The sequence below is a fragment of the Bubalus kerabau genome, chromosome 10 (genome assembly GCF_029407905.1).
Source record: "Bubalus kerabau isolate K-KA32 ecotype Philippines breed swamp buffalo chromosome 10, PCC_UOA_SB_1v2, whole genome shotgun sequence".
NCBI lineage: Eukaryota > Metazoa > Chordata > Mammalia > Artiodactyla > Bovidae > Bubalus > Bubalus kerabau.
Window position 1 is genome coordinate 57352674 of NC_073633.1, and position 17931 is coordinate 57370604.

General features: G+C 41.1%; 1 long non-coding RNA gene across 12 annotated transcripts in view; it reads left to right on the top strand.

The window, feature by feature from the left end:
- LOC129621412 (uncharacterized) overlaps nt 1-17931 on the top strand; it is a 112868-nt gene that overhangs the window by 75962 nt on the left and 18975 nt on the right. The window contains exon 5 of one of the 12 annotated variants that reach the window (XR_008699334.1): nt 15492-15640. The exons of the other annotated variants lie outside the window; for them this stretch is intronic. This is a non-coding gene — a long non-coding RNA (uncharacterized LOC129621412). The remainder of the gene's footprint in view (nt 1-15491; nt 15641-17931) is intronic. 12 annotated transcript variants of the gene reach the window in all.

Below are 17931 nucleotides of genomic sequence, written 5' to 3' on the forward strand. Positions count from 1 at the left end.
AGCTATGAGGGAAGCCCAAGAGGGAAGCTTATAGGGATATATTAAAAAAAAAAAATCTGAAATAAACTAGCTGACTTTATACCTCAAGGAACTAGGAAAAAAAGAACAAACTAGACCTAAAGTTGGGAGAAGGAAGGAAATATCAAAGATCAGAGCAGAAATGAATGAAATATGGACTAGAAAAACAATGGAAAACAAAACTAGGAGTTGGCTTTTTGAAAACATAAACAAAATTGACAAAACATTCTTAAGAAGAACAAGGCTGCAGGCATCACACTTCCTTGTTTCAAACTACACTACAAAGCTATAGTAATCAAAACATTATGGTGCTGGCACAGATACATAGGCCAGTGGAATAATATAGACAGCCTAGAAATAACCCATGCATATACAGGCAACTAAATTTTGACAAGGGTGTCAAGAACATACAATGGGTAAAGGATAGTATCTTCAATAAATATATTGGGAAAACTGGATATCCATATGCAAAAAAAAAAAAAATGAAACTGGATCCCCTATCATATACCACTCACAAAAATTAACTCCATAAAATGGATTAATCTTAACCATTTCCCATAAAAGAAAACATCAGGGGAAAAGCTCCTTGGCATTGATCATGGCAATGATTTCTTAGGATTTGACACCAAAAACAAAGGGGCAAAAAGCAAAAGCAAACAAGTGGGACTATATCAAGCTAAAAAGCTTTACATAGCAAAAGAAACAACAAAATGGAATGAGAGAAAATATTTGCAAATCATATATCTGACAAGAGGGTAATATCCAAAATAAGTAAGGAATTCATAAAACTCAGTAGCAAAAAATAAAGCAATCCAATTTAAAAAATGGTCAGAAGACCTGAATAAACATCTTTCCAAATAAGACATTTAATGGCCAACAGGTACATGGAGATGCTCAATATTACTAATAATTAGGAAAATACAAATCAAAACCACAATGAGATATCACCTCACACTTGTTAGGATGGCTATTATTAAGAAGACAAGAGATAAACATTAACAAGAATGAAGAGAAAACTCTTATACACTGTTGGTGGGAATGTAAACTGATAGCAGCCATTATGGAAAACAGTTTGGAGGGTTCTTCACAAATTAAAAACAGAACAGCCCTATGATTCAGCAATGCCACTTCTGGGAATATACCCAACGGAAGGAAAAATCAGTGTATTGAAGAGATATCTGCACTCTCATGTTCATTGCACCATTAGTCACAATAGCCAAGATGTGGAAACAACCCATGCCTATGGATTCATGGTTAAAGAAAATGTATAAACACACACACACAGAGGAATATTATTGAGCCATGAGAAAGAAGAAAATCCTGCCCATTTGTGACAACACAGATTAACGTGGAGGGGATTATGATAAGTAAAATCAAGTCACGCATAGGAATCTAGATAAAATTTTAAAAGAACTCATAGAAACAGTGGGTAGAATGATGGTTGCCAGGACCTGTAGGGTGGAACAAAGAGGGAGATATTGGTCAAATCCTGGTACAAACTTATAAGGAGTACATACTGCTATATTGTATGCTTGCTAAAAGAGTAGATCTTAAATGTTCTTGCCAAAAAAACAAACAAACAGGTAATTATATGAGGCTATGAATGTGTCAATTTGTAATCATTTCACAATATGTAATAATTTCACAGCTTGTAATCATTTTCACATATACAAAATCATCACATTGTATACTTTAAATATGTACTAAATTACTTATCAGTTATACCTCAATTTTTTAAAAAAGCCAACCAATTAGAATGGTCCCAGTCCCAACAGAGGGGCTGGTAGCTCTCACCAAGAAGTTAATGTTGAATGAGCACTCACCCTGTGCCCATAACTTTGCTAAGCCCTTGACATGAATTATCTCACTCTTCTCTGTGGGGTTATAAGCTAGACACTGTCGCCACATTATTGAGTGGAGATGTATTATGGCCATGGGCATTTATTCCTGGAAAAGTCCTGTCAATAACGTGTTAAGATCCCCACTTTATATATAAGCTCACTGAGGCTCTGAGAGGTGAAGTGACTTGCTCAGTGACTTGCTCAGTGTGACAGAGCTAATAAACAGTGGCATCTGGGTCCGCAGCCTCTGCTGTTAAACATGATCCTGAAACCATGGATAATCATTATTTAAATCCATTTCACCTATAACCTGCTTCACTAATCATGTCCATTTTCTTTCTTTTTTTTTTTTTAAGATTCATTTATTTTTTGGCTGTAGTGAATCTTCATTGCTTTGTACAGGATTTCTCTAGCTGTGGTGAGTGGAGGCTTTTCTTCATTGTCATGCACAGGCTTCTCAACGCTGTGGCTTTGGAGGAGCACCGGCTCTAGGAGCTTGGCCTTCGGTAGTGGCAGCGCACGAGCTCAGTAGTTGTGGCACACGTAGTTGCTTTGCCGCATGTGGGATCTTCCCAGACCAGTGATCAAACCAGTGTCCCTTGCATTGCAAGGCAGATTCTTAACCATTGGACCACCAGGGAAGCCCTCTTTTTTTTCTTAATATTTATTTATTTTTATTTGGGTGCACTGGGTCTTTGTTGCAGCATGTGGAATCTTTCGTTGAAGCATGTGGGATCTTCCCTGACCAAGGGTTGAACCCGAGCCCCCAGCATTGGGAGCGCAGAGTCTTAACCTCTGGAGTGTCAGGAAGGCCCCTTAAGTCCATTTCAATTGTTGCTACAAAAGACTTGCATGTCCTCCAAGGGCATGTAGCCTAAACAATAAGATGTTTACCCGAGTGGTCTTTCAGAAAGTTGGTGTGAGCTGTGCCTAGTTTGAGCTGAGTGAGGTGAGACAGGATAGGACCACCAACCCTCCGGCTGCCACATGAGCATGTCTGCTCAGTGACCTTCCGAGGTCAGTGGGCCGAAAACTCCACCCTCAGATCATGCTGTGTTCTGCCACATTTGAACAAGGCATGTAACGAAACTACGGTTACCACTGCCTTTTCCCAATCACCGTTCCCCATGCTGCCTACATTCCTCACACTCCTCATGCTCCCCACATCCCAGACTGCCCAGCTTCTTAATCTCATCAATACCCCCGAGTCCCTGGCCTTCTGGGAGGTGGCTGTGAGACGTGTGCTCGACTGTCTTGTGAAAAAGCTCTTTCTTTGCTGCAAACCTCGATGTCTCAGCATTTTCACATGGTAAGCATAAGGCAAAACTAACCTGGTCAGATTAAATCTTAACTTGAAAATCGATTGAAATCTGTAGGCTATCATTTTCAGTACCTTTTCTAACTCAAGATCAGTGCTTAGGTCTCACTAGGAAGAGAAGGAAAAAGCTGGGGAGGGTCTACATCTTTACTATCTGTTCTGAGAAACTTTGAAACGTTCTGATGTCCTTTTGTCAGTTTCACAAAAGCTTTCCTAATTTCTTCCAAAACATTCACTCTCTCAGGCAGGTATAGCCTCTTGATTCACTCTACTACTACTACTACTAAGTCACTTCAGTCGTGTCCAACTCTTGGCAACTCCCTGGACTGGAGCCCACCAGGCTCCTCCATCCATGGGGTTTTCCAGGCAAGAGTACTGGAGTGGGGTGCCGTTGCTTTCAGGATATGTTGGAGAGTAGATGCGAAAATACTGATGGTGCTCGTAGTTCTCAGCTTTCTTCTACATAAACTAGTCGCAGTCACTGCAAATTAACTCAAAGGCTCTAATTTTCAAATTGTTTGTTGTTCAGTAGCTCAGTCGCGTCTGACTCTTTGTGACCCCATGGACTGCAGCACGCCAGGCTTCCCTGTCCTTCACCATCTCCCAGAGCTTGCTCAAATTCATGTCCATTGAGTCGGTGATGCCATCCAACCATCTCCTCCTCTGTCATCCTGCCTTCAATCTTTCCCAGCATCAGGGTCTTTCCTAATGAGTCAGCTCTTTGCATCAGTTTTCAAGATGGGCAGCTCTCAAGTAAGTAACTTTAGTAATCTCACCAAAAAAGTGAGAACTTTTTATGGGCTTTTGATTACAAAACTACATGCAGGGACCTCACTGGGTATAGTAATAAAACCTCAGGAAGTAGGCATCAGAGGCAAATAAATATTAAGTCTTTCTCACAGACACATAAAGCAATTTTCTCTTCAAATGTTAAGTAATTGTAATCTAGATAATATGGCTACTAACTTTATGCTCTTGAAGAAAGGGGTAGATAGAACATTCTTTTCTGAGAAATGACTACAAGGATACAATTCCCTACATAATTTCTCTTCTGTCTCCTTTGAAATGGAAAGTGTGTGTTGAGAAAAGGCCTATTTGACCTAGCCACAGTTGTGATAAAAGACACCCATGGGGGCCTGTGGCTACCCCAAGCAAGTCTCATGGGGCCAGAACCTTGGTTATGTTTCCCCGTGTGCAAACCACTTTCTCAGCGTGCAAGAAGTGGTAGGGCTCCAACAGATGAGCCCACTACTGACTAAACACAAGAGAGAGATAAACCAAGAGACCAGTTGATTGCTTTCTACAGAACAGTCTAGTGAGCTACCTGTAACTAGTCTTCAGCTCACGGAATTCCTTCCCCATAGGTTAGCCCACTTTGGAAGTCATGTATTAGAACAGGGGTCCTTAACTTCTGGGATCTAATACCTGATGATCTGAGGTGGAGAAGATGTCATAATAATAGAAATAAAGTACACAATAAATGTATCATTCTTCAATCATTCTGAAACCACCCCGCTGCCTAGTCCGTGGAAAAATTATCTTCCATGAAACTGGTTCCTGGTGCCAAAAAGGTTGGGGGATCACTGTATTAGAAGGTTGCTTGGTAAAGCGGGGAGAGTAGCAAAGTTCAGTGTCTTCAAAACTCTCTACTTGATTGTGAAACTGTTTTGATAACAATATACCCTGGAATAGCCATTATCAGACCCACATGCCTCCACTTACCACTTATACCTGTGTAGACTTCATCATTGTTGTTCTGTTGCTAAGTCATATACGACTCTTTGTGACCCCAGAGACTACAGCATGCCAGGCTCCTCTGTCCTCCACTATTTCCTGGAGTTTGCTCATATTCATGTCCATAGAGTCAGTGGTGCTATCTAACCATCTCATCCTCTGCTGCCCCCTTCTTATTTTGCCGTCAATCTTTCCCAGCATCAGGGTCTTTTCCAATGAGTCAGCTCTTTGCATCAGGTGGCCAAAGTATTGGAGTTTCAGCTTTAGCATCAGTCCTTTCAATGAATATTCAGGATTGATTTCCTTTAGGATTGACCGGTTGGATCTCCTCACAGTCCAAGGGATTCTCAAAAGTCTTCTCCAGCACCACAATTGGAAAGCATCAATTCTTTGGTGTTCAGCCCTCTTTATGGTCCAACTCTTATAACTGTACATGACTACTGGAAAAACCATAGCTCTGACTATACAGACCATTGTAGGCAAAGTAATTAATACCTCTGCTTTTTATACACTGTCTAGATTTGTCATAGCTTTCCTTCCAAGGGGCAAGTGTCTTTTAATTTCATGGCTGCAGTCACCACAGTGATTTTGGAGTCCAAAAGAAGAAAATTTGTCATTGTTTCCACTTTTTCCCCTTCTATTTGCCATGAAGTGATGAGACCAGATGCCATGATCTTAGTTTTTTTTTTTTTAATGTAGACTTCATTACCTGATCTCAAGACTCCTTCCCAGTGAGCCCAGATCTGGTCTCAGAATCCTACTCAAACATCTAACAAAGTTGGGGTTTTATGGGGCTAATAAATAATGGGACTGCTGCATTTCACAACCCCAGGAGCCCTACCCACATTAGCTTCTGTTTTGTGCTCTGTGACACCCTTGCTTTTTTGTTTGTTTGTTTGTTTTAAAACCCTTCTTTCCCACCTAAGTTCTGAACGAATTAAGAAATAAGATACAGGAGATAGGCAAATCCCTATCAAAATGCTATCTTCTAATCATGCATTTTTGGAAGGTGAGGCTTTTGATTTGTGGATAAAGCCCTGCTCTCACCCCATCTCTGGATTAGGTAGTTACCTAGTCACAAGCAGTATTGGAAAACTATAGGCCTTGCCCACAGAAAATCTCCGGCCCCCTGGACTTACAGCTTTCCAGTGGGACAGCTCAGAATGCACCTTCATGGCAGTCATAAGGACTGATGTCAAGAACTGAGTCATTCCTCTCCTGACTGATCCCTCAGATAAATCTCTTTTTCTCTGAACCAGTGAGGGAAACCCCCAAGAACCAGGCGTACGTCTCCAGTGCTGTGGTCCTTACAGTTCAGAGCATGCAGTGGAACACTGGAAGGGTTTGCTGAAACAGATTGCAACTCCCGCGCCCCCAGTATCTGAATCAGTAGGTAAAGGGATAGGGCTGAACTTGCATTTCTAGAAAATTCTCAGATGTTGCTACCTTTGTTGGTTTGGGAACCACACTTTGAGATCCACTACTATAATGGAAGGTCCCCTTTGAAATTCTTTTTTTTTTTATTTTATTTTATTTTTAAACTTTACATAATTGTATTAGTTTTGGCAAATATCAAAATGAATCCGCCACAGGTATACATCCTGTGACATCCTGAACACTCCTCCCTCGTCCCTCCCCATTCCATCCCTCTGGGTCGTCCCAGTGCACCAGCCCCAAGCATCCAGTATCGTGCATCGAACCTGGACTTGCAACTCGTTTCATTCATGATATTTTACATGTTTCAATGCCATTCTCCCAAATCTTCCCACCCTCTCCCTCTCTCACAGAGTCCATAAGACTGTTCTATACATCTGTGTCTCTTTTGCTGTCTCGTACACAGGGTTATTGTTACTATCTTTCTAAATTCCATATATATGTGTTAGTATACTGTATTGGTGTTTTTCTTTCTGGCTTACTTCACTCTGTATAATAGGCTCCAGTTTCATCCACCTCATTAGAACTGATTCAAATGTATTCTTTTTAATGGCTGAGTAATATTCCATTGTGTATATGTACCACAGCTTGCTTATCCATTCATCTGCTGATGGACATCTAGGTTGCTTCCATGTCCTGGCTATTATAAACAGTGCTGCGATGAACACTGGGGTACACGTGTCTCTTTCCCTTCTGGTTTCCTCAGTGTGTATGCCCAGCAGTGGGATTGCTGGATCATAAGGCAGTTCTATTTCCAGTTTTTTAAGGAATCCCCACACTGTTCTCCATAGTGGCTGTACTAGTTTGCATTCCCACCAACAGTGCAAGAGGGTTCCCTTTTCTCCACACCCTGTCCAGCATTTATTGCTTGTAGCCTTTTGGATCGCAGCCATTCTGACTGGCATGAAATGGTACCTCATTGTGGTTTTGATTTGCATTTCTCTGATAATGAGTGATGTTGAGCATCTTTTCATGTGTTTGTTAGCCATCTGTATGTCTTCTTTGGAGAAATGTCTATTTAGTTCTTTGAAATTCTTACACTTGAACATCAACAGATGAGGAGTTACTCATAAAACAGTGCATAATTGCAAGACCTGGTTTACAAAATTAGATTGTATGACACCAGATGAAACCAGCTTTTAAAATTTCTAAACTGCTAGGTTTTCCATGGGCCTTTATAAAGCTCATGAACACCCAGTTCTTTGGGAAGAATGCACAGTATGCAGCATTTCTCAAAGTTATTTGACCAGAGAATACGCCTTTCAATTTCTCTTCTCTAGGGACAGGCGGGGGCAGGAGCGCACCCCATGGCGTATGTCCCACTGACCACACTTTGGGAAGCACTGGGTTGGATGAAAATTTCTTCAGTTGCATTTCAGACCTGAGTGCATCCTGAAACACGACTCTCTCATGCTTCCTCAATTCTTTGATGCAGTCAGCACAGGTTTAATTCTGGTTCCCAAACACTGAGAACAGTACTGGGATACAAAGATGAATGACCTAGACTTGAGAGGGCTTATGCTGTGAGGGGAATGGGAGCCAGATGGTGTTGAAACGAGCTCTGCTCTGGGAACAGAAGGAAAAGCACATTCAGTTGGGCAGGGAGGGGGTGAAGAAGAGCAAGGGGAATTCAGATACTTCTTGTATGTCTTCATGAGACATACAAGATATACACTTCATGCTCAGAACTTAACATAAAGAGAGAGCTTGTGAGGTTGTCACGCTGGTGCTATGGAGTGGTGAGCATGGTGGTGGAGGGTCATAAGCAAGGTCCATATAGTGATGGTCTGAACTGCTGTGTGACATCTCGGTGTATTTACTCAGTATTTTATATGGTGGGTCACTCCCATAGGGGGGTCCCCTCATCCCATTTATATTGGCTTTTAGATGGTTTGGCCCCGGAAGTTAATTTCTCCAAGATGGACAGCAGGGTTCAAGCAGATTTGTACTGAAGGTATCCTCCCTTCTTCCTCCTGCTTTTTACAGCCTCCAGGGGATGGGTGAGCCAGGGTGATTATTGTGGTCTCTGTGTTCCCTGCTGCATAGAACTGGCTGGAAATGAAGATTCCTCCACATGTGTCACTCTGGGGATGGTGCTCATGGGTGCAGTAGACCAGAACACAGGGCATACCCACCCCCTTCCCAGCATGTCCTTCGGGCTGTGCCATGTGGTGACCAGATATCCTGTGGCAGCACCTGTGTGTGGGAGGACAGCATTATGGCTCATGCCTGGACACTAGCCAGATGCTGACCTGAGCCTGCTCTTCGTCTCCTCACTGGCTAGCTGAGGACAGGGGAAAAAAGACAATGAGAAGTTTATAGAACCTGTAGGTTCCCTTTATAGCCTTGACCTCAGAGAGTATCTGATGCATGTTTTCACGGGTTCATTTGTTTGTTGTTTTCCCAACTAGACTTGGGAATGTATTTCACAGCACATTTTGCTCATTTTTATTTTTTTAAACCAGATTTAGCAATTATACTTCACAGTACATCAGAGGTAAACAGCTCTATTGAACTTCACGCAGTCAGCTCTCTTCATTTCAAAAAACTCAGCTCTCCTTGGAATTGTTAGCCTCAGTGGGTAGGAATGGGAGTCTTTGTTTATCCCTGCATTGTTACGTGGATAAAAATGACAGGTCCCCAATTTTTATTCTGGCATCAATTTGAAAGCTAACCTAACACCAACTTGTGAAATACTTGATAGGTTTGAAATACTTGATAGAATCAACTGATCAAATGGGATTCCTGAAAGCTTGAAATTGGCATTTTTTTCTTTCATACTGTCCATTCAGCACTTTAGGACTAGAAAAAGGAGGGGAAGTACCAGGAGAAATGAGATGAAGGCCCTTCCTTTAAATAAACGACACCGCTTTATTACTTCCCACGGTTGTCTCCATAATAACCCTCAGAGACCAGAAGCTTTTAGGGATTCACCGTGTGTCATTCATCATCCCCAAGGCCGTTTTGGTCTCGCAGATGATTGCAGAAAAATGAATGTATTGATCAATCTCTTCCCTATTTTCAAATCTGTGTAGATAAAAATGAGAAAATGCATTCTTCCAGTTAGGAGTAGATTTATGGTGATATCTCTCTTCCACCAAAGGAAGGGTAATAGTACAGAGACCAGGGATCACGTGGTTAGAGATGGTTATATGACTCCTGGACGGCTCTCAGAGGGTTTATGGTGGCCAGCTTCCCAGACTGGTGCGTATCTCAGTCCACATCTGGTGGTAAGAAGTTTATTGAGAGTCTGGATTTTGTATTTATAAAGCTTCCATTACCTGTTTTTAACTAGGTGTTAACTTGATAAAGAACTTCACTGATAGTTAGGATTGTCTTTTTCTCACTTTTATGAACTGCTAAAAATGTTTGCAAGAGTCAAAATGTGGAAGATGTTTTCTTTCCTTCCTTCCTTTCTTTCCTCTTTAAATTATAGGGCCATATTTTGGGGGTTGGTGTCTTTTGTATTTTTTCAATTGTAACGAAATACTCAACATTTTAAAATTCATTAGCAGAAAGAGCAGAGGGCCAGCAGTGACATAACAGACCAACACTACTTTGCTGTACAAATTAAATCCAAGTCCCAGCTCTGTCTGAAACAATTTGTCTTCTACTTTGTAAAGCATACCATTTAAGCTCTTGGAGACTGGTTCCTTATTTGAAAAGTGAGGATAAGTCTGCTGTACCTGCCTCACAAAATTGTGAGGACCCGAAGAGATGATCTATGTAAATGCCTTTTGTAAAATGTTGGTTATACTATGGTCTCTAGAACCCAGCCAAATATTAGCTATAAATTACTCCCTTTAGGTTCATTCGTGCCACAGGATAGTCACATCCTAATTCTGTCTAATCACACATGTTCCCCTATTGGTCAATATCTGTAAAAAATTTCTTGTCTCTCTGCTGTCTCATTCATATACTCAACTTCTGTCTGAGGCTATGAAATACCAGTTACTCAGTTTTACCGCTAGAGGGAGCAAAGCCTTTTCGTTTCCTTTTTCTCCCGTGTTAATTCTACTGAGTCAGATAGCATTTACATTATGGTACCTACTGAAGCAATAAATAAGTAGAATTGCAAGTAAGTTGATGGTCCATGGTCTGTGTCTCTTTGGAAAATATCTTAAGAAAGCAAAATCTATCTTAAATAATTAAAACTAAAAGACATTTATATGTGTGAGTACATATATACATACAAAAGCTTGTAGAAGACACCCCAGTAGCGACCAGCACACGTAGCACCCAAATCTTGGTTTCTAAATACCATTCTCCAACCAAAGAGGCAAAACTCCTTGGTGGACTCTAGGCCTAGGGCATAAAAATACAGCATGAGCTTAAACCTTTTGAAAGCATAATGGATGGGACACAGTTTAAAAAATTATGACTGCTTGTCCAAACACTGGTGTCAACTTGGAGGAACCCCTAGTAGTCAAAACCGGGATCATCTGGACAAAATATATAATAATGATAATAAAACCATGAACCCAATGGATATAAACAATTGAATAAGGGATAAGAAACATCTCTTCTTACAGTATAATTCCAATTAATAAAAGAAGGAATAATGGAAATACAACATCACCATTAAGAGAACAGCATAGTAACAGTTATTACTAGCAAGAACTATTAATAATTGCTAAAGTTAGTGGGTGAAAAGTTTAATAACAAATAGGGGGTTCCTTGGTGGCTCAGATAATAAAGAATCTGACTGCAATGCGGGCGACTCAGGTTTGATCCCTGAGTCGGGAAGATCCCCGGAAAAGGAAATGGCAACCCACTCCAGTATTCTTGCCTGGGAAATTCCATGACAGAGGAACCTGGCGGGCTGCAGTCCATATCCATAGGGTCGCAAAGAGTCAGACACGACCCAGCGAGTTACACACAGTATACATGCAGTCTTAAAATAACTCCCTGTAAGACAACTAATCATAAAGGGGAAAGCTGTAGCTTCATAATGGAGTAAACTGGACACCACCTTTACCAAGTAATCAAAGTCAACCTCATCAGCTATAAGACATAGCAACTTTCTTTACCTCTGGTATCATGCACTGAGAATAATCCAGTATCACTTCTGTGCTATTTTTGCCAAATATACATAATCTCAGCCTAAATCCTAATTGGAAGGACACTTTAAGAATGACTGGCTGGTAATCATCAAAGTGATGTGAAAGACTGAACTTTTAGACACTGGAGGGGATGAAGACGTGTCAACAAACTGCAATGTCAGATCCTGAATTAGACCAGAAAGGAAAGGATAGTAGTGGGGAAACAAGTTCAAACAAGGTCAGAGGATTACTTAATAGTTTTGTATAAAACAGTAACTGTACTGTTAGTAATTACTAGTAACTAGTAGAAGTTTCATGATGTTTTCATCATTGTATTGTGATTATATAAGATGTCAGTATTGGAGAAAGCTGAATGAAGGGTATAAGTGAACTCTTAATCAAAATAAAAGCCTCAAATACCAAGTTGAAATTAAGAACCAGGAAATACTTAAATAGAGCAGTGCCTAGCAGTGCGTAGCATATAGAAAATACTAAGAGCTTTACATATATTATCTCAATATAGCTCTTGTCATAACTATGTGAGAAGGGTGCCATAATGGCTATTGTTTTAGATGAAGGAATTGAGTCCAAAAAAAGGTTAAGTCAATTGCCGAAAGTCACACACCTCTATCATAAACACGAGCAACAACCATGTATGGAACACCAGTTGTGCACTTTTGTATATACAATATCCCATTTTTAATCGTAAAGATAAAATTGAGTCTCAGAGACTTAATGAAGTATCAAGTCCATACAGCTAGTAAGTAGCAGAGCTAAGATTTAGTACAGGTTTGTGCTCATTTATTAAAAAAAAAAAAATTACTGAGCACTGTTGTATGCCAGATAGCGTGTTGGGTGGTGGAAATGCACAGACCAAGGCAGACAAACAAGGAGACTTGGTCCTCAGGGAGCCCCCAAGACTCTGTGCTTCCCATAATTCTAATAATGTCGTGAGGAACATTATTAGATATATCCTGCTTACGGAACCACAGACTAGAGCCTGTTCTAGGTGGATCGAAGCCCTTTACTCCTAATAACTGGCTTTGTCACAGAGTTCCTGTATCATCCTTCCAGTCCACTGCCTCCCATGGACTATGTATATATTAAGATTCAAGATGACTTTCCTGAGCCCTGGGGCTCTGTCTTGGCCAATCAGAAAGTGCAATGTCAGACCATCTGGCGGCAGTCTATTTCTAATCCTTTCTTTCTGCCTCCTCCCTATCTATGATAAAAATTGGTTCCTTAACACTGAGTTCTGTGACCAACAAAAGCTTCCAGCCTATTTAGTTTTTCCTGAGATTGTTTATTCTAAAATCTCTGGATGTGAATGGATGCAACTCTTGGAACAGCCGTTGATACGTAATGTACCCTACAACAGAGATTATGCAATCTATATGTGTTACTAAGCAATGAAGTATTAGGCATGGGAATATCCAGTCAGAAGCGGGGAAACCCAGTCCATGAATTACAGATCTCTTTATCTTTCCCCCACCCTATTTTTAAAAAATTGTTAGTTGCTCAGTCCTGTCTGCTTCTTTGTCATCCCATGAATTGTGGCCTGCCAGCATCTTCTGTCCATGAAATTCTCCAGGCAAGAACACTAGGGCGGATAATCATTCCCTTCTCCAGGAGATCGTCCCAACCCAGGGATCGAAACTGGGTCTCCTGCATTGCAGAAAGACTCTGCCATCTGAGCTGCCAGAGAAGCCCATTCTTCAGCCCCACTGGATTCTATAAGTCTCCGCATATGCCATCCAAGTGCAGATCTAGAGCATGTAATCACCTCTGAGGTTCATGGGATTTAGCAAGCCTTGTGTTGTGTGAGGACCCATTAAGCCTCCAAAGGTACACTATACTGTAGTATTCGTGTTTCTCCTTTAAACTTTTTTTCAAGTACTAATAGCCAGGTCATTCTCTTGGGTCCCTATATCCAAGCCCCACATGCACCTGGGGACATGATCACCAGCCTCGAGTCACTACCTAGAACTTCAAGAGTTAGATTTCTTATCTCCCTCATTCATCTTGGGCCTGGCTCATTGACTCTAGGCTCCTTGTTGCCTGACAGCCTATTCTGTCTCTTGGCCTGATAACTATTGTGAGACATAGTTGATATAGTTGTTCCGTCTCCCTGGCTCTACAACTTCCTGACGACCACTCAAGTCAGTTGTCCTGATATTGGCCGTCTCCAGTAGATATTTACTCATAGACTTCAAGCTTAAGTGACTGAGAATAATGATATGGATATGAACAGTGAAGTCAGGAGAAAAAGAGGTGAAGATATGTGTTAAATATAATGGAAATGGCCCAACTGTTAAAAGCAAAACACAGAGCAATCAGGAATGGAGTTTTGAGTGTGAAGCTTTTTAATGAAGCTGTGAGAACAAATGAATGCAAGAGACTGTAGTTCAAACCAAGTGTTCAGTTGTTCCACAGACAACATGGAACTGGGGCCTGTAGGGACCAATCTAGGCTTGATGATCAGCCAATTTACCCCTCAGCTCATTTGCATCAGTACAGATTACTGGGTGCCCTTTCTGATGGGGTGGCTGTCTGCATTAGCTGGTCTATGCCCTCTACCCAGTGATTGTTAAGTAGTTGAGATAATACCCTTGGGTTTATCAAATAGAATATAGTGATAGAATTCTACTAAAGAGCTACTGCATTAATACTGAAACCATCTTTCAAAATCTGCTAAAAGATGATTGTTATATGGCCCAGCATCACTGACTCAATGGACATGAATCTGAGAAAACTCTGGGAGATAGTCAGAGGGGCCTGGCCTTCTGCAGTCCATGGGGTCACAAAGAGTAGACACAACTTAGCCACTGAACAACAAATATGGCCAAAAGCACTCCAGAAGTAAGGGTGAGAAGCAGAATTACTAGTTACATAGAATTGCATATGGCCTAAGTCACTTCAGTCATTTCCAACTCTTTGTGACCCCATGGACTGTAGCCCGCCAGGCTCCTTTGTCCATGGGATTCTCTAGGCAAGAATACTGGAGTGGGTTGCCATTTCCTTCTCTAGGGAATCTTCCTGACCCAGAGATTGAACCTGTGTCTCTTATGTCTCCTGCATTGGCAGGTGGGTTCTTTATCACTTGTGCCCATATCTCTAAGTTAAAAATGGTATGACTGGCTGGGCCCTGAAATTCCTACAAGTGAGATGATTTTGAAATGTACTCTTAAATCAAGTATAAATCTTGAACCATTGAATGTTTCATCTAATGTTATTTTGACTGGGATACCAGAAGTGGGTACTTTTTAGGTACAATTAGAAATTCTCATTTGAAGAAAACTGTTTAGAAATATGACTAGTCAACTAACTTAACACTTCTGAAGGCCAACAGGGCTATGGACATGTTGTAATTGGGCAAGAATGCTACTTGAGTTCAATCTCAAACCTATTTTTATCCCAGAAATCAGGTTTGCTGGGCAAGAAGTTCTTACAAACTTTAAAAAGGAAAAAAAAAAAAGAAAAAACCTTTGATCTTCAAATATCTAGCTATAGGGAAAATTGCAGTTTTCTCCTCTTATATAACAAATATTAGACTAGGTCCAGGTTTTCTAGCCTCATTTCTTTTTTTAACTAGCAATGGTTAAATTTTACCAAATGCCTTTTCAGCTTGTAATGAGAGTATCATTTCTTGTTGCTTTAAACTATTAAAATGGTACTTCGGGATCATCCTTGCTGCTGCTGCTGCTGCTAAGTCGCTTCAGTCGTGTCCGACTCTGTGCGACCCCATAGACGGCAGCCCACCAGGCTCCCCTGTCCCTGGGATTCTCCAGGCAAGAACACTGGAGTGGGTTGCCATTTCCTTCTCCAATGCATGAAAATGAAAAGTGAAAGTGAAGTTGCTTAGTCCTAGCGAACCCATGGACTGCAGCCTACCAGGCTCCTCTGTCCATGGGATTTTCCAGGCAAGAGTACTGGAGTGGATTGCCATTGCCTTCTCCGTCATCCTTGCTAATTTTGGATAATTCTTACATTTCCAGGATAAAACCTACTTGGTTATGATGTAAATACTTTTCTTAATATTCAATTAGGTTGTATTTGCTAAAATAAGAGTTTTTGAAAATGGTTTATATGTGGCATTTTTTATAGGTCTTTTATTAATTTTAATATTATGATGGCGGTGCAGTATGAGTTGGAGGTACTGCTAAATGCCAGCTTGTGTGCCTGATACGCAGTGAAGCCAAACAAACCTAAACATCAAAGTTTGGAGCAGAGAAAGAGCCAAACAGAGAGAGCAGGTAGGTCATGCTCAAGAGACCTGAACTCCCGGATGCTTCTCAGAAGGGTTTTAGGGCAAAACGTGGGGTGAAGGCTGCACGGTGTGTGGCTGCTGACTGCATGGTGCTCCAGGAGTCCTGTGCTCAGCCTGAAGTTCCCAGCCTCCTCCTGCGCAGGGGCCTCAGTTCCTGCAGGAGAACTCAAAAACACTGTGTGTAATCCTTGAGGAGGAGCTGGAACTCTGTTTCTATCACTGTACTATTTTTTCTTGATTCTTCTGCTTTGTCTCTGCATTTCCTCACTTCCCTAATTAGTAAAGCCTGCCCTTTGGATTCAGAGAAGGTCTAGGAGGCAGAAGCCTTTTTCTACAAAAAAGAAACAGGGGTCACAGAAAAGGAGGACACAGGCTCTTGAGCCCCCAGTGGGCCCACAGGATGGTGTTCATTTTCAGAAGCTGTATGTGTGTGTGTGTGTGTGTGTGTGTTAATGCTGCAGAACAGTTAAATGACCTGACAAGTACATTCCTCAAAGGCTTCAAGCAATCACTCTTAAGGCTGAGTCTGAACACTGAGGGGAATATATTTAATGCTACTTTAATACCTTCTCAAACCAGTTTAAGTAATTTTCTTTTCATGGGCCATCACTTTTTCCAGACCTCAAATATTTGAATGGAAATTTTACAGGATATCAAATCTTTTAAAACAACCCCATTCACCTTCACACTGGCACTTATTAGTTCTGCCATTTCTGCTCTTCAACACTTACAGGGTATATTTTCTGACTTATTCCAAGACCCAGCCTTATTTACATGTACTGCAGTGTTCAGTCTAATTTCAATTTTCTATCTTATTTAACCCAATAGAGTTTTAAAATTCAAGTGTTATTTTTTCCCCCTTTAAAAAACATTTCTAGTCTCACTGCACTGCGGTCAGTATGCCCACATATTGTGTGTGTGCGTGTCTGTGTTGGGGAGGGGTGTACTCCTGATCTGGAGCTTTTTATATTAACTTTTTCTTCTTTCCTTATTTAACTTCTTGATTATTCTTTAAAAAATGTCTACTTAAAGTGTTGATGGTTTTCTCTTGAATCTTTAGCATTCTAACATCACCTCAGAATTTTTGTACTCTGTTCCAGGAGACATTCTTGACCTTATCCTTCAAATTATTCTTTCTTCAGCCACATCCAGGTTAGGCTTTTAACTTAATTTACTTTGGGTAGCATTTTTTAAATTTCTGAGTAATTTTATGACTCCTCTCTGCTTTTATGGCTATGATGCATTCACAAATATCCTGAAGATAATTAAGTTCTGTTCCCTTTGATCTATCCTGTTCTTGTCTTACTGATACTTGAGGCTAACATCATCACCTCCCTCCTCCAGAAACACATAAATTCCAGTTCAAAAACATGGAGCATTTCCTTCAGTTTGGGAAAACGGAAGGGAGTTATGTTGCAACCCGAACAGGGAAGTTTTCTAAAAATACTCAAGTATCCTTTACCTCTAGATACTTCACACACACACACACACACAATACAGACACACACTTTTCCAGTCATCCTGGGCGTGGCTTTACTGTTTGTCTTTATCCTCTGCTTATAGAACTAAGAACCATACTTTCTCTCCAAGCTGAGCTCACACATGAATGTTCTTGCTTAAAGAACTATTCTCTCTACTTACTTAACCCAGCCAACCCCTCTGAACAATAGGTGAGGAGGGCAGTAGTTTTAGAGTGACGATAGAGCATGAGGATTTTGTTACTGGCAGCCCGCTATCTCCCTAATTATACCACCCAGGTACTGATCTGTGAAACTGTTCATTCAGTTTGGCCAGGCTTGGAAAAAGCCAGCCTTACCAGTACAGAGGGTTTCCCAGTGGTGCTAGTGGTAAAGAATCCACTTGCTAATGCAGGAGGTGCAAGAGACACGGGTTTGATCCCTGGATTGGGAAGATCCTCTGGAGTAGGAAATGGCACCCCACTCCAGTATTCTTGCCTGGAAGATTTCATGGGCAGAGGGTTTTGGCAGTCTACAGTCCATGGGGCTGCAGAGTCGGACATAACTGAGCGGCTGAACACACCTGTACAGGAGCCTCTCCTATAACTGTTCCAGGATACTGACTTTCTTTTTTCTGTTTCCATTAACATTATTCCGCCTTCACTATTGTCTAGAAATTTAATATCTGGTGATACTCATCTCCATCCTCTAGCACTGTTTATACTTTTCTCTCTCCCTCTCTTTTTTGTTACTAAACCTGGTTCAGCTGCTTGCTGCTTGAAAGCCAATACTAGGGACAAGTGTTTATTGGAAAGGAAAG